The following is a 24,636-nucleotide window of genomic DNA, read 5'->3' on the forward strand; positions in this document are numbered from 1 at the left end:
ATACTTTAGCTATAGTAGAGGTTAAATCCCTGAGCAATTGAGAACTTTATAAAACCCTCTCATGACTAAATAAATATCTGCTAAATCTACTACAAACTCTGGGACGCCTAGGTGGCCCAGCAGTTGAGCGTCTGCCTTTGGCTCTGGGCGTGATCCCGGGATCCGGGATAGAGTCCTGCCTCCAGCTCCATGTGGGGAGCCTGCTACAAGGGATTAAATCCTTACAAGGGATTTAATTACCTGTGTCTCTGCCTCTCTCTCTCTGTGTCTCTCATGAATAAATAAATAAATATTTTAAAAAATCTAATACAAACTCCTTAGAATATAATTTTTGTAATATTACCAATTGGAAAATTAGGGGCTACCTATCATTTTTAATTAGATGTGTGAATTCAGTCTGGCTGCTGATTCTTTTTACATTTGTAGCACATGCAGTTTTCTCTGGTGCTTCCACAAATATAGAATTTATCAACAGGCTTAAATATTTTCAAACCTGTTAATCTAGCAGTTTGTTTTATGAAATTTATTCTAAGCAAAAAGCTTTATTTTCTAAAACTTTATTTATAAAGACAAAAGTTTGCAAAACACATAAATGTGCATTAAGATGATGACAATGATTAAATAACAAGATATTAAAATAACCATTGTGAAGCAATTAAAAATGTTTCTTTGTGAAAACTGCCATCATATCAAACCTTCAGTATAAATTGTTTAAAAATATATTGCAGTATGAGAATGTGCATAGACAAAATGTAATTCAGCAGAAAATTGTTTGTACAAATGTTTCTGTATTTACACACTTGAATATTTATTAAGGTCAACAAACATATTTCTCTTGAAAGCCTGGTATCCATATTGATCCCTAATGATGAATACTATGTCATAGCTGTTCTTCAAAAAGCCAAAATGATGAACTGAGAACCATTTTAAATGTCCTTGTCTTAATTCTGGCACAGTAATTTCAAACTTTAGAAACTTTTGTCTAATAAACTTACCTAAAATCACATAGAATTATCTTTTGGTAGGAGGACCAAGTATCTATGAGTATTTTACTTTGGTGGGGATACTTCTGAAAAAAAATGATTACAGTTCTTGCTGCTATCTTAACACATTAAAATCTAAGCCTCAAGTGATTAGTTGGATCTTTGATAAATGTTCTACTGAAGGTAGGAGGAGGAATCTTGAATTTTTTTGTTTCTTTGATTTAACATAAGCACAACTCTGATACCTAAGGTATTCTACTTCTCAATTACATTTCTTTCAAGCCCTACATGGCTACTATAAACATTGCATTTGGGAGGAGTGCTACAAAAGTTGTGGGATTTGCATTAAACCTATTTAATAGAATTTTAGTGAGGATATATTTGATACTTTATGGTTTGCTCACTGATAAAATACAGCTTTATTTCCAAACACAAATACCTTCAGCTTCTGGATGACACCAGTTCTTACTGCTTTTTATATGCTGTAATTAGATACCAAGAAATCAAATTGCGCAGTTATGTCAATGAATCTTCAAAACATTGTTACATCAGTCATGATATTTTAATTGCATTTCTCAAATATGAATTTATAGAAGGATTTTCCAATTCACCACCTATTCCTGAAAGTCAGGGACCTACAGATGTGCCATGAAGTTTCAGGTTTATAAAAATTTTGAATAATGGTATCTACTGACACTCTCTGAAAATGTTCTATATGTTTAACTGTGGTTCAACTTTACAACTTTGACTTGTTTAATTTTAGCCAATAATATTATTATATGCGAATGAAACAAAGAGGTAATGATATTGGTGGAAATATATCTGGGAAAATGATGTTACCACAACTGGAGTTGAAGAGCTTACAAGGGATCAAGAGTAGAAGATATATAATAAGGGCACAAAATCTGGGGTCAGAAATATAAAAGGGTGAGAAGAAAGAAGAAACTAATAAGTGAAGTAATAGGACTTTTACACGCTTTTATATTCAAATCCAGCTGAATCTTATCAGTAGAATCTTTCTACTTAAGTCTGCTAAATGTGAACTTGACAACAATTTTGTTCCTAAAACCATTAAAGAAAAATTTGATTGCAATTTCTGCAGGTTAAAATATTGTGCTTTGAGTTTACAATGTTATTTCATTCATTCGTTAGTTTTCATTAATTACTTATTCAAAACTTTGAATTTAATAACTACTGTATGCCACGCTCTAGGAAATAATGGTGAATCTCAAAAATTCACAGCCTTGTGGGAAAGATATATATTAAAAATCACACAAATATGTAATTTAGAATGTAAAATTTATATTACTTGATATTATATTACTTGATAGGTGAAGATTTTAAAGTGGTATATAAAGAGCACTCACATAATATGCTTTTGCACTGAACATTATTCTAACGATATACCACATTGTCCAGCCTTAGCAAGAGTTTTTTCTCTGGGTGCATCATTGACCTTTCTCAAGGTATGTGAGGTATGTGAAATCCTTGAAACTATACATAGCATTTTTCTGGAGTTACCTAATTAGCCCATGATCCACAAAGTATTGAGAAACCATAGTTAAAGAAAGCTAGCTTTTTCTGTCACCAAAAATTCTGAAAACTGAAGGAAGATTGAGACCTCAAGATGTACAAATGGTAGGTTCTCCATTTTCTTCTTCATTTGACCTTTCTTATTCTTTAAACCATGGATTTCATCTTGGATTTTTCCTCCATTTTCAGTTTTTCTCACTCTTTCCCTTCTCTTTCCCTCTCACACTGGGCAAATAAAGAATAGGGAATTATAATTAGAAAACTGGGTTCTTTTTGCACAAAACAGTATATCATCTATGTTTCACCCTCTATTGTAGAGACAAGAACTTAGAAATAAGGCTGAATTTGAATTCAGCCTGAACCTATGAATTCCACACAATGGAAAGAACTGAAACAGTAACAATCATCTTAGTTGGTATATTATTATCCTCATTTTACAAATAGGTAAACAAAGGCAAGAAAAGTCAGGTAAAGCAAATTGTATTTTCCCAAAAAAGGCAACAGAAATACTTTCTTAACACATGTTGTTCCAGAACCTTGTTACTTCCTAACAAGAAACACAGTCTATTTCTCTTTCCCATATACTTTTCTAGACTTGTGGTTTCTAGACTTGTGGTGGAAAGGATACTCCCTGACTTTACAGGCTACTTTACTTAAAAAGCTGGTTTTAAAGAAACCAGTTTATTTACAAACAAACAAACAAACAAACAAACAAAGGATCTGTCTGGTGCTCTCTCTAGGGAGATTAATCCTTGAAACCAGATACCATCTTGCAAGGAATCCAGGCCACATGGAGAAATTATGTGTAGGTGTTCCAGCAAACAGCTCTAGCTCTCCAGTCAGAGGACAGTCAGCATCATCCATGAGTAAATGAGTCGTCTGAAAATGATTCCAATCCCTAATTTCTAAGTCACCCAACTAATGGTTCAGAAAGTGTGAGATAAGACTCAAGCAGTATCTGCTGTGTCTTGTCCAAATTTCTGACACATAGAATCATAAGCCATAAAGTTTGGGCATGTCTATTATGCAACCATGGCAACTGAAACAGCAGATATCTTGTGCCAGATTACACACATATTAAGTGGAGTCTTGAGCTTTGCATCCAGGTAGATTGGCTCCAGATTCCATACTCTTCACCAAACAATATATTTACTCTATAAACATGAACCAGCACTCAACACTATGCAGCACTGTCTTTATAAAACCTAATGATATCAAACAATCAAATAACAGAATTACCTCATTCTAAGCCTACTGATACCAAGCAATTCTTTTTATAATTTGGCTAACACATAGCTTGTTGACATAGATAAAATGAGTTGCTGAAGGAAACTAGAACTTGGTCCTTTTGGAAGCCACTTTTTATTGTAAGTCAATATGGGCATTTTGGTTATATATAATCAATCTCTGTTTTTTTTTTTTTGCTTTCGTTTTTGTTTGTTTGTTTTAACTACATGATTCCATATTCTATGATTTGATTGGGACTAATGCATTCAGTGACAGCACCAAGTGCTCAAGTGCATAGACCTTTACAGCTGAGGCCTAAAAATTCTGGACTATAGTTGATGCAATAATGATACCTGTTGACTTCTATGGAGGATTAGCTAGATACACTAATCCTAGAAAGTCTAAACGCATTTGAATGCTTTTTATTTTTAAATATAAGATGGATTAATGGCAAAAGTGATTACAAGAAACGTTATTCAAATATTCTAGAAAGATGCTTATGATTAAAGCCTTTGCACTATACATGTATATGTAGAAGACCTGGATAGCTATTTACAAATACCTTAATGTTGTTAAAATAGTCTTAGTGTCCATATATAAATTTATGCACATAAATTATATGTGCACATAAATTATATAGATGACACATCTATACCCTCTCAGTCACTATACCAATGACTATACCCTATACCCTCTATACCCTCTCAGTCACTATACCCTCTCAGTCACTCTTAATACAGGCATTTGGATCCAGTTTGGCAGGCAGATGGGCTATAAGTATGTATTGTAAGAGAGTTGTCATTTTTGACCCACTTCTAATTCTAAATGTCCCATCCTGATATGATTATGTGTGGCTGCTGTAGATGATCTTTTCTGAGGATCTGTCATTTCCTGATTCTTGGTTATTAATAGTTTACTGCAGGTAGCTCCTTGCTTTTTTGCATCCCGCCAGGGCTTTGCTGGCTCTTAGTGCCACGTATGTCCATGTTCTGCACCACACTCACTGTTGTCTCATGGTTGGAAAGGATTGACTTCCTGCCAGAACCACCAGCAAATAAAAGTTGTATTGTATTTATTGATCAATTTACTCTAGAGTATCCTCATGTCTAGTTTTTGTTCATTCAATCATTTGTTTAGCAAACCCTTAGTAAGTTTATTCTCTGGGTTTGAGCTCCATGGATACTCCAAGAATTAATAAGAATAGAATGTGACCCTTTTCATCAGGGATAAAAGGATAGAATAAGAGGAGACAGAAGTGTAAACAAATCTACTCGAGGTATTTCTTGAAGTACTTGTAATCAATTCTACCAGGTGGAATTGATTCTACTAGATGGGGGAGTAGGTAAGAAAAGGCTTCATAGAAAAAATAATCAGTGATTTGAATCAGAACAGTCTTTTATTTGGCAGGGATCAAAACTTTCTTGCTGTATGGGTCAATACATATTTTTTTTTTTAATTTTTTTTATGATAGTCACAGAGAGAGAGAGAGAGAGGCAGAGACACAGGCAGAGGGAGAAGCAGGCTCCATGCACCGGGAGCCCGATGTGGGATTCGATCCCGGGTCTCCAGGATCGCGCCCTGGGCCAAAGGCAGGCGCCAAACCGCTGCGCCACCCAGGGATCCCGGGTCAATACATATTTAAGCAAAGTTGGGTGAGTCAGTCGAGAGGAATATTTTTATGGCCACTTTAGGACTATTAGATTGTTGTTAACTATGGCTTGTGAATTAGGATTTCATGGATTATGTAATTTTTTTTAGATAAATGAGAATTTATTAGAAGTAAAAACCAAGGTTCTGTGAAAAACCCTTTAAGAAGATGAAGCAACAAAGCACATACTGAAGGGAAATATTTATAAATCACACATCCAACCAAGGGCAGGTGTCTAAAGCTAAAAAAAAAACAAAAACAAAAACAAAAACAAAAAAAACTCCCAAAATGTGCTGGTGAGAAAGAAACGGTCTGATTACAAAATAGGCAAAAGACACAAAGAGGCATTTCATTGAAGAGTATATACAGATGATAAAGAAGCACATGAAAAAATTAAAATCACAGTAACATATCATGACATATCTATCAGAATGCCTTAGATGAGATGTGTGAAAACAGTTCCAGATGCTGGTGAGGGTGTGGAAAACCTGGCCACTCACACATCGCTGGTACTAGTGTAAGATGGTATAGCCACTCTGGAAAATGGCCTGGCAGGCTCTCCACCTCCCCCTGCACTACAAATGTTCTGTTATCTCTAAGCTTTAAAATATTGCTATGCAAACAATGAAATGTCCCCATATATTTAGTATCCCACTGATGCAAAGCATTGTAAATAATGCTCCACTCCAAGCACCAATGTTTCAGTAGCATGTGATCTTGTACGTATGCATGCATTAAACCATTGATATCACACTATTAAAACCCCACATATGCCTTTGGCACATCTCTGCCAGTTTTGGGTATTGGATTGGTATTTTTGCATTCAGTGATGCTTTAATATTATTAAAATAGACAACAGCACTGAGACTGATTCATGGAATGTGCAGGGGATGGACTTTAGAATAAAGGAGATGTAGAGGCTTGAAGTTTCTTTGTAAACATTGTCACTTCAAAAACATTCCCTTTGAGTCATGGGGATTAGCAAGGTGAAGACAAATGCTTAAAATACATGCCAATTCTTTAACAATATAACAGACATGGAGAAAGTATATACTTTATTAGGTGCATCACCTACTGTGTGCATAGAGGCACTATTGTATTGCTGTTCCCTTAAAATCTATACACCAATTACTACAGAAAATGAGAGTTCTCCCCAGTGCTTCCAAAAAGCAAGTATGTAAGAATGATATGTGTCGATACCCTGAAGCCTCAAAGGAGCAAATAACTGTTCTAACTCTCCCAGGACTCACATTCTTGTCTGTGCTGCCATGGAAACCAGTCTCTTGTCCAACACAAGTTCTCTGATAATTAGTCTTGAACATTCTTGATTTTTAAATGAACAAATCAGTCCCCTGCATCAAGGTTTTTACATGCCTCAGACTCTATACATTATCATGTTTGACAAAATGCTCTCCATTCACTAATTTATTCAAAATGCCTACTGAGCAACTGGTATACACAAAGCACAACTGGGGACACGATGAGAGCTCAAATAGCACCTGTCCCTGCCAGAGTCCAGGGGAATAGTTTTTAGCTACTTCACCCTAGGACCCACATATATGATTACATACATATATGACAACATACAGGACTCTTTATCTTAGTTCCCTGATGAGGTTATAAATGTAGCTGCCGCTGATTTAATCATAAAGGTTACCAATGGATACTATCACATTGCATCTTAAAGAATTCATAAATATCCATTGAGCATTATTACTGTGTATTAACCCTGCCAGTTACTTATTATTTTTAGATGCTGTTCATTGTACATATTTGACCAGGAGTTATTAATACTAGCATGGAAAAATACACAATTTCAGGGCTGAAGAAACTTACAATCAGATAAGGGAATTGAGGCACTCACAAAACTAACTACATCAGAATACATTATACATGAAGAAGGATAAAAGACATATCCAAATAATGATAGTAGTGCCATGAGAGATCAGTTCCACTGAAAGTATGAGAAAAGTTCCAAGGAAGAGTCATTTTTTTAACAGATTCTGAAAATATTTCATATAAATGGTCCTGTCTGTGTTTTTAGCAGGGAAACCTTGTCCTAGAAACACAGATGCTTGTTAGATATTAAAAATCATATGAATAATGTGGGTGTATGCTAAAAAAGGAATATTTTTCTCCATGTGGACTATAGCATTACTTTTTTTTATAAATTTATTTTGTATTGGCGTTCAATTTGCCAACATATAGCATATCACCCAGTGCTCATCCCATCAAGTGCCCCCCTCAGTACCCGTCACCCAGTCACCCCCACCCCCCACCCACCTCCCCTTCCACCACTCCTAGTTCGTTTCCCAGAGTTAGGAGTCTCTCATGTTCTGTCTTCCTTTCTGATATTTCCCACTCATTTTTTCTCCTTTCCCCTTTATTCCCTTTCACTATTTTTTATATTCCCCAAACGAATGAGACCATATAATGTTTGTCCTCCGATTGACTTATTTCACTCAGCATAATACCCTCCAGTTCCATCCACGTCGAAGCAAATGGTGGGTATTTGTCGTTTCTAATGGGGACTATACCATTTCCATTTCCATTTCAATGGCTTTAAGAAATGCTTCACAAATGTCACTAATATTAGTAATTGAATTTCTATCTGATCAATTTTCTTCAATATAATGCTTGTCCCTCAATGTATCCAATATAACTAACTAGAGAAACAAATTATGTAATAAGAAAAAGAGAATAAAAAAAAAAGAGAATAAAAATTGGTGTCACATAATCTATATACCCAAGTGAATTTTTTCAAGGTAGAATACATGGTTTAAACAATTACATTGTACGTATGTCCTCTGTAAGTGATAAGCCCCAGTAATAATGATTCCTATAAATTTACTACTTATTAAGTAAACTTTAAATTTTAACCTTGAATATATACTGTAGTTTAATAATGTGTCCTCCAATATTGTTTAAGATTGTTAAACAGAAAAATATTTGCATATACTTCCTTGTTAAATATTTCTATGCATTTTCATAATTTAAGATTATTTCAATTTGTCAATATTTGAAAATAAAGTCTACTACTCTTTTCACCATATCATGTGAAAGACTGAACAATTTCATCTTCATATGCACCTCCTCATTTGAATAGTTTAAGATTTAGAAAGGTTTCCTATTTACTCACATTTTAATGATATACATTTCTACTTCACTGGTGGAAAAGGCTGATCAGTCACAGAAAGGTCAGTTAACACTAAATAGACCCTTTCTTTATGTAATTACAAAGAATAATATCTTTGTGCTGATGGCACTGCACATGGAGTGGGTGATGCAGAGAATTAATGTGCTGCCTTGTTGGCCCATGGGATAGAGATTCCAATACAATAACCACAACTTATTCTAATTATGCAGCTTTAAAAGGTCATCAGCAAAAAGAGTTAAGGAATTATCAACTAACTTTATCATAAAGTAATAATGCACTACATAAATGCAGAAACTGTGAGAGCAGTACCTAGAAACTTTATTACAAATGAGAGAAAGACTGATCTAAGAGGTTCAAGTACATACAATATAACATAAATTAAGTAAATTCATTGAAAAAATAAAATATATATTTTATAACTTCCTATTGATAGAGCAAGTAATCCAAGCTCCCCTTTTATTTGCTGCAAGTGTTTAATTTCGAAAGTGTTTATGTTTAATGCCAATTTCATTGCCACATCCATGTTATATCAGAATTTAAATATTTCTTTCAAAAATCATTTTTTTTATAAAATAATGCATGCTGATTATATTATACACAAATAATTGGATGGTGCATGAAATAGAAAACTAAAGCCCCTTTTCACAACTGCAGACATTTTTATACTCCAGACAGATAGCATTAATTTGTTGCAAGACTTTAAGGAATAGAAACTTTAAAAAAAATCCTTACTTGGAAATAAGGAAATGGAGTCCAGGAAAGTCAATTTCTTATCTAAGGTCACACAGGAAGAGAAAAGCATTAAGGCTAAAATACAATCTGATTTCAGCCTAATACCCTTTCTGAGACTACATCACTTCCTAATCTTGAATGTGAATTATAAGACCTTTAAGATTCTAGACTGATATGTGTGAATGCTCTAATTTTCTAATTTTTGACTACTCTACAGAGTTACATCAGTAACTCTAAACTGGGTGCTCATAGAGAAAAAGGTTTTTTGAAATTATATATATATTGTATGTATTATGATTATATATGATTAATACATACATAAATATATATTGTATAGATATGATTTTAATTTCCTTGGGATTGTGGGATCAGAAAACATTAGGCCCAGTTTCAGAGGTGCCAAATGTGGAAAGTACAGTAAATTATTTGCAGTCTAGTAAAATATCATTATGGATAGGATTATTACTAATGCTTTTTCTCATTTCTTTCTCTCAGTTAAGATATTCCTCTTACTGATAAATAAAAGATCATGAGAACCTCTAATCACCTGATGTTGTTATTCATTTTAGGTCACTGTATAAACCTTTGTGATGGATCTCAAGTGGAAATAGGATTAAAAATACCTAAGTCAGTTTTCTATAGATACTCATATTGAGATCCATTGATTCCCCAAAATAATCTCAATATGGAAAAAAATCACTTTCTAGAACAGGTCTCATCAAACTATGCCTTTCCATCCAAATCTAGCCCACCACCTATTTTTGTAAATAAATGTTAATGAAGCACTAACACCTCATCCATTTACTATTGTCTGTGATTGCTTTTGCTTTATGGTGGTAGAGTTGAGTAATTGCAATAGAGACTGAGTGGACCACAAAACCTAAAATATTCATTATCTTTTCCTTTATACAGAAAGTTTGCTGACTCTTGCTCTCGACCCTTAATTAATATATTAGTATCATGCAAAACAAAGTTCCAAATTAGATCTCTCATTCAAGATTGATTTTGACTGTACATATATACACCTGCCCAAAGAGAAAGACTGCTGAAAACCATTTTATTTTTCCAGCAAAGGTACATACTGAGGAGACATAGCCTATTAATAATTCAAAAATGTCTCCAAGTCCTTTAAAATAATGAGATGCTTGTGAGCTTTTTAAGTGCTCTCAAAATACAATAACTTTGCAGACAGTTATCTGAGATGTTAAGATACATAAATAATGCCTGAATGTATCTATCCCACACCTTCTTCAACTAAATATGGTTCATGTAGGTCCCGTATTATAGGAAGTTAGAGGTCTGTTCATTTTTCTACTGTGATTTCTGATTTGGGGGTCCATAATTAACTTTATGTTACTAAGTTAAGGTTTAATTTTGCAGGTGACATAGATGTCCATTCATTTACAAAATGGCTAAGTAAAATGTGGTGGTCACCTACCACGAAAGACTGTAAAATGATTAGAAGAAATTCACTAGCTATATATTATAGTAACACAGAATGATCTTTAAAATATAGTATTAAGTACACAAGATAGAAACAGAATGATAAATATTGCATAACTCAGCACATGAAGAAAAGTACCAATTAGAGTTGGAAAGAAATAGTAACTAGAAATTAAAGGTATGGCAAAATAAATGAAAATGGGAGGATATACAAGTTCTGTATATTCAGAAATGACACCATTATCTTTTAAAACAATTAAATGGATGGGTTCATAGATCTTGCACATTTTTCCAGGGTTTTAATGAAAACCCTTAAAATAAGTTGAACATCAAATGACCGTAGAAACACATATCTGCAAAATTATGTCCTCTAGTGCCACATATGTAAGATTTACTTTGAATATCAACTAGTCATGGTCAGAGCAAATGAAGGCATAAAGAAATTTGTCGTTATAATTATTTACCAAACTCATGGTTCTTTCCCCCTAGGTCTTCTTTTTCTCTCATCTTTGCTTTTCTTCAAGTTACTTATTCCTTTTTTTCCTGTTTCCCCTTTCCTTCCTTTTGTTTCATCATTGTTATGTTTGTGAAGCATGAAGCCATTCAACTAAATTCCCCTTGCTATCATTCTTCCCTCCTGAAAGTACCATCTTCCTTTCCTATCATTTCCTTTTTTATAAAGATTTTATTTATTTATTCTTGAGTGACACACATAGAGAATGACACAAAGAGACAGAAACATAGGCAGAGGGAGAAGCAGGCTCCCTGCAGGAAGCCCTAATCAGGACTCTATCCCAGGACCCCCGGATCACCTGAGCCAAAGGCAGACACTCAATCGCTGAGCCACCCAGATGCGCCTCCTATCATTTCCTCAACCCATTGTCACTTCTTTCTACATTGTGACATAGAAATAGATATGTCTCAAAGAATGAAAAAACATTTGGGATAGGGGCACCTGGGTGGCTCAGTCAGTCAAGTAGCTGCCTTCAGCTTAGGTCATGATCTCAGAGTCCTAGGACTGGGCCCCACTTCAGGGTCCCTGCTCAGCGGGAGTCTGCTTCTCTCTTTCTCTCTACCTCTCCCCCGACTTGTCTGTCTGTCTGTCTTTCTCAAAAAATACATAAAATATTTTTAAAAAGAAAAAAGAAAAACACTTGGGACATAATGAGTGGGCCATGTATTTTTTTCACACAATATAAGACACTTCATGGAAATCCAACACAATGAAAGAAGGGTCAGATGTATATTGTGCAATTCACTGGATGGCTGCCTTCCTTTTGATGATGGCAAGATATTAATTTGGATAATGGTGGTGAAAAATGAATGAAACTGACAACATTTGGTCTATCTGAAAAGGCTGATTAGAGATAGTTTATGTTCCTCTATCAATATGCCATGCCAGCTTAGCAGGAAGTCAAAAGGGTGCCAATGTAATAAGTTTGTTTAAGTAAGTAAAGTATAGAACACATACAATTATATTCTAATACAGAGATACATATAAGTAGTTTTATACGTTTAATCTATTTAAGTTATGAAGAAAGTCAACAAATGAAAAAAATATAGAACAAGCTAAAATCTCCTCAGGAGAGATGCAGGACACAAAAGCAATAAACCTGGCATTTATAATGTTATTGGGAGGTAATTCCTAATTCATTGATAATAAATAATACATATATGTATTGATACATGGTGAAATGTGTAAAGATTAGCATTTTCAACTTTTCTTAGAAAACTGGCACTGGATAAGACCCAATCAGTACTATACTACTGTACTATGTATATCTCTATCACACCAATCACCATTATTTATTATAGTTCATATTTCTGTATTAATTTTCTCACTTCTATGAATTTTTGTGCCTTATTAATTTTTTGCTCCAGTACATGGTAGTCTCTCAGTAAACATTATTGAATAAGTGACTAGATGAATGGATCTATATAATACTCATGCCTTGCTGACACAGGACGGAGAAAATGGGTGGGCTGACTATAAATAAATTTTATTTTCATTAAGGATCTACTCCTGCCAAATATTCTTAAATAAGTGGACTTCTCAGAGTATTATAGTTGGATGGCATTTTATGTGTTTTTTCATTCTGTAGAGAAACATTTCACAATTCATTTTGACAACATAAAAACTTACCCATTTACATTTTGACTGAGAAAAATAATAAGGTTTCCAGTTCTTTAAATCCTAGTTTGCAAAAGCATTTTACTGTATAATCTCTCTGTGTTGTATTCCAGTTTACTTGTAGGTTTTCCTTGGAAGACTAACAGAAATCTAAACTACCTGCTTTGATGCCTTTATACACTTTGCTAAGCTGTGTTCTCACAACTCAGGAGATTAAAATGAAAAAAAGTAGTAAGACAATTTCCCAAGAAATAACTATAAGTTGATTTTTAAAAAATACAGAGGATCTTCATTGTTACAGATGGATATGAACACTTTAAAAGAAAACTTAAAAGTAGTAAATAAAAATACAATAGCAGCATTCAAATTACTTATCCCAAAGACTTTTTAACAAAGCAATAATAAATTTCCCACATATTTCAATGACATAATTATGGAGAATTGTTGTATGTTTTAAATTGAAACAACACTTTATACACTGCTCTCTCTTCAGATGAAACAGGCAATGCTACTCAGTTATCATAGGGTTCGATCTTTCTTTTTCCTATATCTCAAGTGCCATTCCTACCTCATACCCTTGCCAATGCCAGACCAACTTTCCTCCTTTATAAACATTTTTCTTTCAATTTTTCCAGGAAGGAAGGAAGGAAGGAAGGAAGGAAGGAAGGAAGGAAGGAAGGAAGGAAGGGCAGACAAGCCTCCTGGAATAAAATGCTATGTTCACTTCCGAAATCTTCAACGTCGCCCAGTTTTTACCTTTCTTTGATCTAAGAGCAATCAGCCTGAGCATAGCTCTCATGTGGAAATCAATTCATTCTTATGTAGTTAGGTGCTGAAATCTGGACTCCCCCAAATGAAGAAACCATGGGTTTAAATCTGAATAAAATGACATTCGTGGAAGCTATCTGAAGACCATCTATTCTTCATGCATCTGTGATCAAGTCAGCCCCTCAGAAGTGAGCCCTTGGGGGGTTCTCATGGATAACTTTTGGACCTATCATTTTGGGATTCTATGAATATGCTATTGTTGATGGCAAAGGAGACTTTGCATATTTGATTTAAGGACAGAAATAGAACTGAAGGGATTATTTTGGATTACCTAGGTGACACAATCTAATCACATAAATTCTTAAAATTGGAGAATCTTTCTTGGCTAAAGTTCAAAGAATGTGAAAGGAGACATAGGACAAATTTAAAATGAGAGCAAGACTTGAAACCCATCATCTCTTTTTTCCCCTGTTTAAAGATGGAAGAAGGCTACAACTTAAGGAATTGAAAGCAGCCTCTAGAGGGTAGAAATGGCCCTCTGCCCATAGCAAGAAAGAAAACAGGGACCTAGTTTCCACAACTATAAGAAACTGAACTCTGCAAACAATCTGAAATAGATGCTTCTCGGGAGCTTCCAACAACTTGATTTTAACCCAGTGAGACTCATTTATTAAGACTTCTGACATACAGAAGTGTGAGAAAATAACTTAGTGTTATTTTAAATTCACACTAATTTATTATGGCAGCAACATAAAACTACCATGGTGACTCAGGTATTATGTAAGGTACTAGATTTATAAAAATTAATAATATGCTGCATAGAAACTGTTTAATGAAAAAAAAGAAACTGTTTAATGATGGAAAATCAAGCCCTGAATTATCTTTGCAACAAGTTCATTAATAAATGAATTTTAAAACTATTAAATAATTCATTTATTTTGTATAAAACATTTATACTGTCAGTGTGCGAAGTAACTTAAAGCATGTCAATAACCACTGAAAAAATAAATTCTAACATGATATAGATCATGCAATAAAATCCCAACTAAATTTCTGCTTATGTCAACTGTACGAGATGTATTAAACTATCATCTCTATTTTAAAATAGATTTATTTATTTATTTAATATATATTAAAGGTCTATTATTAAAATAGTGCTGAAACTTTCATGGTTACATGTTTCTCCATAATCTTAAGTATATTATGAATGTCTTTTCCTGTTAAGTACAAAACTCCCTAGTTAATAATTTTTAAATGCTTAACTCATCTGCTGATAGCTAATCATGCAAGTGATTTTGAAAACATGTTCATTTTGAAAAATTCTACATGAATTAGTAGGAATTCAACTTATAATAATAAAAAGTCCTTCTGTTAGAGATGGATAAATTATCTATCTCTAGATAAATTATCAAAAACAAAACAAAACACTGCGAACAAAAAAGACATCCCTGCCTGTTATCAAATTCTTTTTTCTTTCTTTCTTTCTTTTTTTTTTTTGTTATCTTTAAGCTATTCTGGGTCTATTTCTGCACGATTTTTTTCTGAGCTGTCAGGCAGTGTGGTCATGGCACAATAAGATTCTTATTCTTTCAGTGGCAGCCAGATCCAGCTTGCCTCCTCTTTCCACAACTGCATCCACAGATGGAGTTACTACAAGTAAGACTCAAGCATGGTGACTGATACAACACACAAAAAAAGTCATCATAACTTTTGATAGGCTAAGAAACTGTTGGGTGAATATTTTTAAACTTTCAGAAATATTAACCAACTATTACAAATATAAACAGATTGCTGGATTTCTAAGATAATTATACAGCTTTATATCCATTTACATAAAACAAGGAGAATATACTTGTGAAAATTGCTAAAACATCTGAATGGCAGAGTATGTTTAAAGAAATTTTATTGTACTGTCTTGAATCTGGAATATATACTCAATGCTCACCTTAATTCTGTTTCATTAAATAGCACGAATTTTTTGCAGTTATTATATATCCTTTATAAAAAGGTTATGGCAGGTGTGTTTTCTATTCATTAAAATCTATGTTAATTCCATTGGTTTGTCCTAAATTTTTTTTATTAAGGTGCAATATACATATAAAGTTATAAGAATTGATAGGTTTTTTACACATGAATATCCCTACATAACTATCACATAGATGAAAATATAGAAAAAATAACCATCACCCCAGAAGCTTCCCTCATGTCCATTCTCAGTTTAATAACAAACCACATCCCAACACACGTTTTGCTTATTTTCAATCATCATATAATTATAATCCCACACTACATACACTCTTGAGATCTTTTGCTCAATACCAATTCTGTTAGATTCATCCACATTCCACATTTTCCTTGGGTGGCAACACTTCATTCATTATATTGCTATATATTATTCTATAGTATGAATGAACTACAATTTATCTATTCTACTATTAATGAATTTTTGTGGGGGAGCTATTACTAATAAAGCTGTTACTAATGTTTTGTACAAAATATTAACATATTTTGGTGCACATATGTACTAAATCTTGACATCTAGAAAATCATATATGCGTATGTTCAACTCTAGTTGGTAGTGTCAACTCCTGCCCACCTGAGATATGAGGTTACTCTACATCCTTACTTATATTTGTAAATTTTAGCAATTTAAATAAGTATTTAGAGACAAGTCATGATAGTTTTTATATTTCTTTTTTTAAAGTTTTTTTTTTTTTTTATTCATGAGAGACACACAGAGAGAAGCAGACACATAGGCAGAGGGAGAAGCAGGCTCCCTGCAGGGAGCCTGATGTGGGACTCCATCCCGGACAGGATCACACCCTGAGCTGAAGGCAGACACTCATCCGCTGAACCACCCAGGCATTATATATATATATATTTATATGTATATTTATATATTTCTATGATTATTATATTGACTGCCTTTTCATATGTTTATTGCCCATTTGTATAGCTCCTTTTGTGAAGTGGTTTTTCATGTCTTTGCCATTTTTTCTTAATTAGGCTGACTGTATTGTTTTGTTAGGGGTTCCTCATTTATTATGGATGAGAGAATTTTGCTGGTATGTGTATCATAAGTATTTTTTTTTAACTGTGGCTTGTCTCTTCATTCTTTAATGGTGTTTTGATCAATACAAGTTCTTAATTTTAAAAGAGTACCATTTATAAACTTTTTCTTTCATGGTTGGTACTTGTGTCTTACCTAGAACATCTCTGGCAATTCCAGTATAAATCAGATGTTTACATATGTTTTTCCCTAAAAGCTTTATATACCTTTCACAATTACATTTGTAATAAAGTGGAACTTATATATATGTTGGAAAATATAAGGTCAAGATTATTTTTTAGTACAGATATCTAACCACTAATGTATCATTTATTGATTCTGTACCAGTTATTTCCTTTTAAAAAAAATCTTTTTTTAAAAGATTTTATTTATTTTTCATGAGAGACGCACAGAGAGAGAGGCAGAGACACAGGCAGAGGGAGAGGCAGGCTTCCATGCAGGGAGCCTGACACCCTGGGCCAAAGGTGGCACTCAACCGCTGAGCCACCCGGGCTGCCGCCTGTACCAGTTATTTTCTGATACATTTCTTTCTTTTTTTTTTAATTTTTATTTATTTATGATAGTCACAGAGAGAGAGAGAGAGAGGCAGAGACATAGGCAGAGGGAGAAGCAGGCTCCATGTACCGGGAGCCCGACGTGGGATTCGATCCCGGGTCTCCAGGATCGCACCCTGGGCCAAAGGCAGGCGCCAAACCGCTGCGCCACCCAGGGATCCCTTCTGATACATTTCTTACACTATTCTGGTGGCATCTTCTCATAAATCAAGAGGCCATGTTTACATTCTGGGCCTGTTTATGGAACCTGTATCCTACTGTATTGTTCTCTTTGCACCAATAGCACACTTTCTTATATTGTAGATTTATAGTAAAATTTGGTACCCGATGGTCTAAGCCCCTAACTTTGTCCTTCTTCAAGTATATCTATATTACACTTGACCTTTTGTGAGTTCTTATACATTTCAGGATGAATATGTATAATGTACATATTCATGTACATTATACATATACATTGATACATGTACATGTATCAATTTCCAAAAATTCTACTTGAGTTTTTAATTTTGATTCCATTACACGTTTAAGTTAACGTGGGAGGAATTCACATTCTTTAGAATATGAAAATTCATAAATTCAATAGATTGTTTCATTTATTTGGAATGTCTTTGATTTTTGTGAGAAATGTTTTGTAGTTTTCTGTGAAGAATATTTTTAGATCTTTTGGTAGACACATACCTGGGCATTTGATGTTTAATTATTCAATTATAAATAGTATCCATTCTAAGATTTTATTTTCTAGTTATTTATGGCTAGTGTATAGAAATACAATAAATTTTTATTTATTTTCAATCCAATGGCTCTTTCAAATTCATGAATTAATTTTAGCATATCTGTAGAATCCATTAGACTTCCGATTATGAACAATGTTTTCAAATAACTGCAGCTTCTAAAACCATTTTTTTCTAGTTTGTTATCATAAATGGCTTTTAAATTTCACAAATCTGTTTAGATTATTATCTGATCCTTTTCTTCCTTTTACTGTTATTGTGATAATTTATATTTATAGGATTTTTTTCAAGGCTGGAAATTGTTTGCTTTTGTTTTGGGTAGATCAAACATACCCTTACCCAGTTGTGCATGCATGTTATTAGTTAAATTTTCACATTTTACTTTCCTCCATGGATTATATAAAAATTATTTAAACACAATTAATATGAGGACATCAGTAAGATATAATATGAATGACAGTTCTCAAAATCTATTGTGTATTACTATTATTCTCCATTCATGAGAATACTAAAATTTGCCCCACTGCCTAACGTGGTTATAAAAATAAAATAACTGAGTGGAAGTGAAAGTTCATGGTAACTATAAAGAAGGACTATTAATATAAAGTTCAAGTGGTCAATTATTATCATGTAGTTCATTATGGTTCTATTTCATAAATTATAATGAGATATGTAACTTGACTCTTTTTTCCTAGTACTTTTATTTTTCTTGAACACTAAAGTAAGATTTGTCTACCACTTTTCTTCCTTAAGCTATCCAAATTGCCAAAACTGACAAATGAGAAGGTTTCAAAGCAATACGTCTTTACCAAAACTGTTGTATTAAACATATCAAACTATTCAGCTTTCCTAAATTCATAAATTATATGCCAACATTTAAAGTGGATAATAAGCCTGGCCTTTCTTATATTTTGATAAGACAAAAAAATCACTATTTTTACATGGTTTTAGTATAAATGTAGCTTCCTAAAATGAACTCTCTGACCTTTACACACTCAGATCAGTACAAGCAAGTCTAAGTGTCTCTCTGGTTTTCCATATAGGGAAAATGGATTGCTAGCCAAATTCTCTGCCCTATTTTGTTAGGTAGTGTCATATGCTAAGTTTCTTCTTATTTTCAACCTTTGTGCTACCTAGGAAGAAAGAATAAGTGAAATAAAATTCAAAATAGAAGCTAGATGATCATGTCCAATTTAAATCTGCTAATTATATTCAAAAGCTAAGTTTCCTCTGAAACAACTCGTTACAAATTTCTCTTTGGAGTTTTCTGGCTACGTTAACTTTTACTTATTTATTGATTTATTTGCTAGCCTGGTGATGGAATTCTGGACTAGATTATATTTTCCTGAAAGATAAAGTGAAGAACTCAGCAGAAGAGCGTACAACAGCAGAGTCACACTGGCTATCTACTGCAAGTTTCACTTTGTTAGCTTTCATAGCCAGTTAGCTTTAATGTCAGGTTCATCGTATGAATTGGGGGAACAAGATCAGCACTTGGGCTCCAAACATCTTCCCTATTATTATCGCTCCATTTGTTTTGGTGATTATTCTATACCCTACCATGAGTACTTATGGCCAGGACAAACAAGACAATGGGAGAATTCCTGCATTTCCACAGAGAAAAAACATGAACATTAAAGAAAATCCATGCTGATTAAAAGGCACACCCACTATAAGTAAAATAACTAAACTACGGGCCTACGTTGACTGTGAATAACCCTGTGATTTCTATTCTTCAAAACCAAGGTCTTTTGGTTTTTTTTTAATTAATTAATTAATTTATTTATTCATAGAGACAGAGAGAGAGAGAGAGGCAGAGACAGAGAGAGAGAGAGAGGCAGAGACACAGGCAGAGGGAGAAGCAGGCTCCATGCAGGGAGCCTGATGTGGGACTTGATCCCGGGTCTCCAGGATCACACCCCGTGCTGAAGGTGGTGCTAAACCGCTGCGCCACCAGGGAAACTATTTATTTATTTATTTATTTATTTATTTATTTATTTATTTATTTATCAAAAAATACAGTCATGGTCTTGGATGAGAGATCTCTCTTTTTAAGGAAATTCCTTAAAACCCGACTCTACCTAAGCATTTCTTTTTATTTCTCCAAGGAATATCAAAATGCAAAAGAAAACTCACACTCAACAAGATTAAAAGTCTGAAAGGAAACCACAATGAATTAAATTATAATTTAGTTTTCCTGAACATTAAAACTTCAAGAAAATCATTTTATACTCTTGTGCACACTGAATTATTTTGCACAAATTTTCTGTTAAAAATCAGATAATGTTAAAACACATTTACCTTTAGAGTTAACAATGTGTATATTTCTTTTGTTAGACTTTGATGTTTTTGTAAAGAGACTTACTGACTTGTCTGTGGCATGATATTTCTTAAATAATTTTAGAATAAGCTGGGGTAAAATTTCTAAATAAATAAAAACTCCAAAATGATAAAATAATTTGCAAGGACAAGAGCTATCTTAAAATGGTCACAACTACCTACCAGATCTTACCCAGATGAAATTCATTACCTTGAAATTCAACATCTTGGCAAAGTCTTCATCACTAATTAAAATAATAGCAATGGAAGAGCATCTGCAATTACTCTGTTTAGGATAAAATTACAAGGGCTATAAATCTCCAAGCTTCGGGGCATAAACTGATCACCAGCTGGGGTGAGAAAGAAATGTCTACCTATTGTGTAGTTTTGCAAAATTAGGTACATTATATGTTTTACTCCCTCAGAAACATCTGGCACAGGCTACTATTTGAAAGGCTTTGGGGCTGAATGGAAGGGACACTACTTGGCTAAGTTATAGGAATTGCATGATTCCACACATATATAAAACCTAAAATTCAAGGGCTTGCTAAAGGAATGCTAAATTCCTCATCTTAATGTCATTGGTTAAGATTCTTCCAGGGAAGTGATTTCAGATGTCGGTAGAATATGAGAAATTAAGAAGTATTTGAATTTTGGTGTTAGTCCCTTTATCATAAAATAGAGCCAACATCATTATCGACAATACTTGGTAGTTTCCACAAGGGAATTTCTTTAAAAAAAAAATAGAATGTCCTTGGACTTTGAACTATTAGGGGATATTGACAAAGGAGAAAAATGAGCGCAGCAAATGATTTTCTGTGATAGTTCCTCTCCCACCCCCATCTTTGCAACTCAAATGAAGAGGCTGGTTTATTTCCATGCAAAATAGGTGTAAAACTGTGAGAAAAGAACTGGAGGATCTCTTTTCTAGTAGGTACGGTGAAAAAAAGGAAGAGGGAGGAAAAGTCCAAATACGGGAGAATGTTTGTAGCACAGGATTTTTCCTCTGCTCTGGGAATATTGTCCAGGAGGGACCCTATTGGTCCAGATCACCACATAGAAGCCCGGAATATGCGAGAAGGTATCTTGGGGGCTAAAGGGAGAGAGTCCAGTAAGTGAGAAGAACATTGCAATGAAAATTGGACGCTGTGAATTCTGAAATGGTTACTAATAGTTAATAAGCTTTTACTGGGTATTAATGGGTTACTAATTGATGGTTAGTAACTATATTTACTGATCTGTCCCTAAGTTAAAGGAGCTCTCAGAAAAATCCAGAAGCAGAATATGAGGCAAAAAATCTTCACCATGTTCATCTGTCTTCCATCAAATTGCGAAATCACAAATTTGGCAATAAGTGGGCTAAATGGAACACAGCAGCATCCTAAATGCCTTCAGGATAGTATCTTTCCAATTCATCCTAGTCCCTGATATTCCTTAATGACTTAGTCCCCGTGTTTTCATATCTGTAAATTGCACACACGGACGGACAGCAAAAAGCATTAATGTTTACAAATATTAGTATAAAAGTATCATGTTTCAATATAGTTCTAACTATTTTATATAATTTGCCTTATTGTAATGTACTATATCCAGAATTTGTTACAGCTTTATTGCAAGAATCCTATGAAAAAGTTCATTTTCAACATCCTTTTTTTTCCATTAGAAACAATAGTAATAGCAAGTTTTAAAGCTCCTATTTCTCATACTCTGATCACCTTAATATTCTGTGAAAAACTTCTCAAATTTTGAACTTTTCTTCAGCCTCAAAGCCTACAATAGAATTCTGACTAAAGTCGTCACTGGACAGAGATTGTATGTCTCTCCATATGTATCTCTGCAAGGCTACGTTTGTGTAGTTTGGTTCTTTTTTCCTACATTCCATTGCTGATAGTAAGTTCATAGTTAATTATAGACCTCAGATCGGTGCCTCCTGAGTTTTTATGTACTTTCAAGTGTACTTTCAGTGGTTCTGTATCAGTCCAGGTACTTTCTCAATTTACTTTGAGAGAAATGTGCTAACAGCTGTGCTTTGGGGTTAGTGCATTCTAAATAGTGATAGTATAAATGTTAGCCATAGTATTGCAAATGAGATGGTTCCTAAAACTTATAGTTTATTTTGACAAAGTAATGCCAAATTAAATTTGAGATAATTTTCAGCTTAAAAGGTTTATAAGTTTTTATTTAAATTCCAGTTAGTTAACATAAGTATAATATTAGTTTCAGGTGTACAATATAGTGATTCAACAATTCCAACACTTCTATACAACACCTGGTGCTCATCACAAGTGCACTCCTTAATCCCCAAACTCCCACCTCTTTCACCTCTGGCAACCATCAGTTTGTTCTGTATAGTTCAGAGTCTGATTCTTGTTTTGAAATAGAAAATGTTACCATACAATTTTCCTAATATTTTCTGATACTTACTATTCAAGGAATTGTCACAGTTAGTTAGTTATCACTGTGACTATTAGGATCTGTGAATCATTTAACTTAGGGTCTGCCACACAGATTCCAAAGCCAGGGTGTTTCTGAAAAGCTGAGCTATTACAGAGGTAATTTTATCTTTCTAAATCTCAACTTACCTCCAGAGGTTTCTAGGAAATTTGGGAGATTAGGATCATAACTCTGATGGCCAAACCTATTCCAATCTAATGCTGTTAAGGATATCTGTTTTAGAAGGAAAATCAAGGATCCAAAGACTACTTGAAACGTCTAAGGTAGGAATGGTCTCAATTTTGCAGAAGTAAAATGGTAGATGATAGAGTAGAATTGCATTAGTTCTATATTGCTCCATAACAAATCACAAATTTGGCAGCTTAACACAACAGCTATTTATTTTTTCACAGTTCTGATGACCCGAGGTTCAGGCATGGCCAACTAAGATTCTTTGTTTAGTGTTTCACATTCAAGATGTCATCGAGGCTGAGTTCTAATCTGGAGACTCCACTAAGAGCAATATTTCCTTCCAAGCTCCCTCAGGTTATTGGTAGAATTTATTTCCTGTGACTGTATGACTGAGCTCCTTGTTTCTTTGTTAACCATTAGCCAGACATTGCTGTTGGCTCCTAGGGACCCACTCAAGTCCTTATCATGTGCCCTTAAAAGCTTCCAGTCAGCAATGAAGAATTTCCTGTCTAAAACCTTCTTATACTTCAAATCTCCTTTTCCAGAAAAATCCCAGTCCCTTTTAAGGGCTCACTTAATTAGGTCAGACTCACCCAGGATAATCTCCTTTTTTTAAAATCAACTGATTTGGGACCTTAATTACATCTGCAGAATTCCTCCACAACAGCACCTAGACTAGTGTTCTTTGAGTTGCTGAAAGAAGGTATGTGTGCTGGTAATCTTGAGTTCAATCAGAAAACAGAACCAGTAGGATAGCTGGATGGATAGGCAGTTATAGATATATTACAAGTAACCGGCTTATGCTGTTGGCCACCCAAGTTCAAAATCTGTAGTCAGGAAAGGACAGAAACTGTGGGCACAATCTAAGACTGCTATCCACAGCTAGAATTTCTTCTCCTGCTCAGGTCACACCTGTGGTCTTATGGGAAATAATGGGATTCAAGACACTACCCCAAAATATGGCACCTTGGCATACTGAGTAATTTTAAGCTGAGGAAGTGTGAGAAAACAGCAGAAGCAAGAAGTTCACTCTAATTTTCCCCCCATCTTTCTCTCTTAAAACAGGTTATAAAACCTTGTGAGAGGTGCCCTCCCTACACCCAGAGGAAAGTAGCATCCTTATCTCCAAAGAAAAGAGACAGAGAAGAATCAGCAGGTCTTGCTAAAATTTCCTCAGTTTATTATACTTTTATCCTCCTCTTTGACCTATTTCTACATCTCTATCAACTCTACATTAAACCTAGCATAAAAATACTTAGATTTAACTGTTTTGTTTTGTTTTCCTTATGAAGGCTCTTGTGTAACACAAAATTTATATTAGACAGATTTGTTTGTTTTTCTCCTGTTAGTAGGTCTGTTAATTTTCAGACTCAGCCGGGGACCCTAAGAAAATTAAGGAAAAGTACTCCACCCCACCCCCACTGCCCTCTACAGGAGTTCCTACAACTAGTTGATTGAGGGAATAAAACAAAACAAACAAACAAAAAACAAAAACAAAACCCCTTAGGCCTGGTTTATAAATTATTCTTGACATGTAGGCACCACCTTAAAGTGTACAGTTGCAGCACTATAGTACCTTCCTGGTTCAGTCATGAAGAAGAGTGGTGAAAGAAAACTCTCCTTTTAGGAAGAATTTCCTTTTGAGTAGTGTATGTAGTTGTTCATTTTGGCTGAAAGGAAAAATTTCCAGAGTCTATATGAATAGCATGAGCCTA

General features: G+C 34.2%; 1 protein-coding gene across 1 annotated transcript in view; it reads right to left on the minus strand.

Annotated features, from left to right (window-relative positions):
- CCDC178 (coiled-coil domain containing 178) overlaps positions 1-24,636 on the minus strand; it is a 371,851-nt gene that overhangs the window by 134,775 nt on the left and 212,440 nt on the right. The window lies entirely within an intron of this gene.

This window comes from Vulpes vulpes, chromosome 13 (assembly GCF_048418805.1).
Source record: "Vulpes vulpes isolate BD-2025 chromosome 13, VulVul3, whole genome shotgun sequence".
NCBI lineage: Eukaryota > Metazoa > Chordata > Mammalia > Carnivora > Canidae > Vulpes > Vulpes vulpes.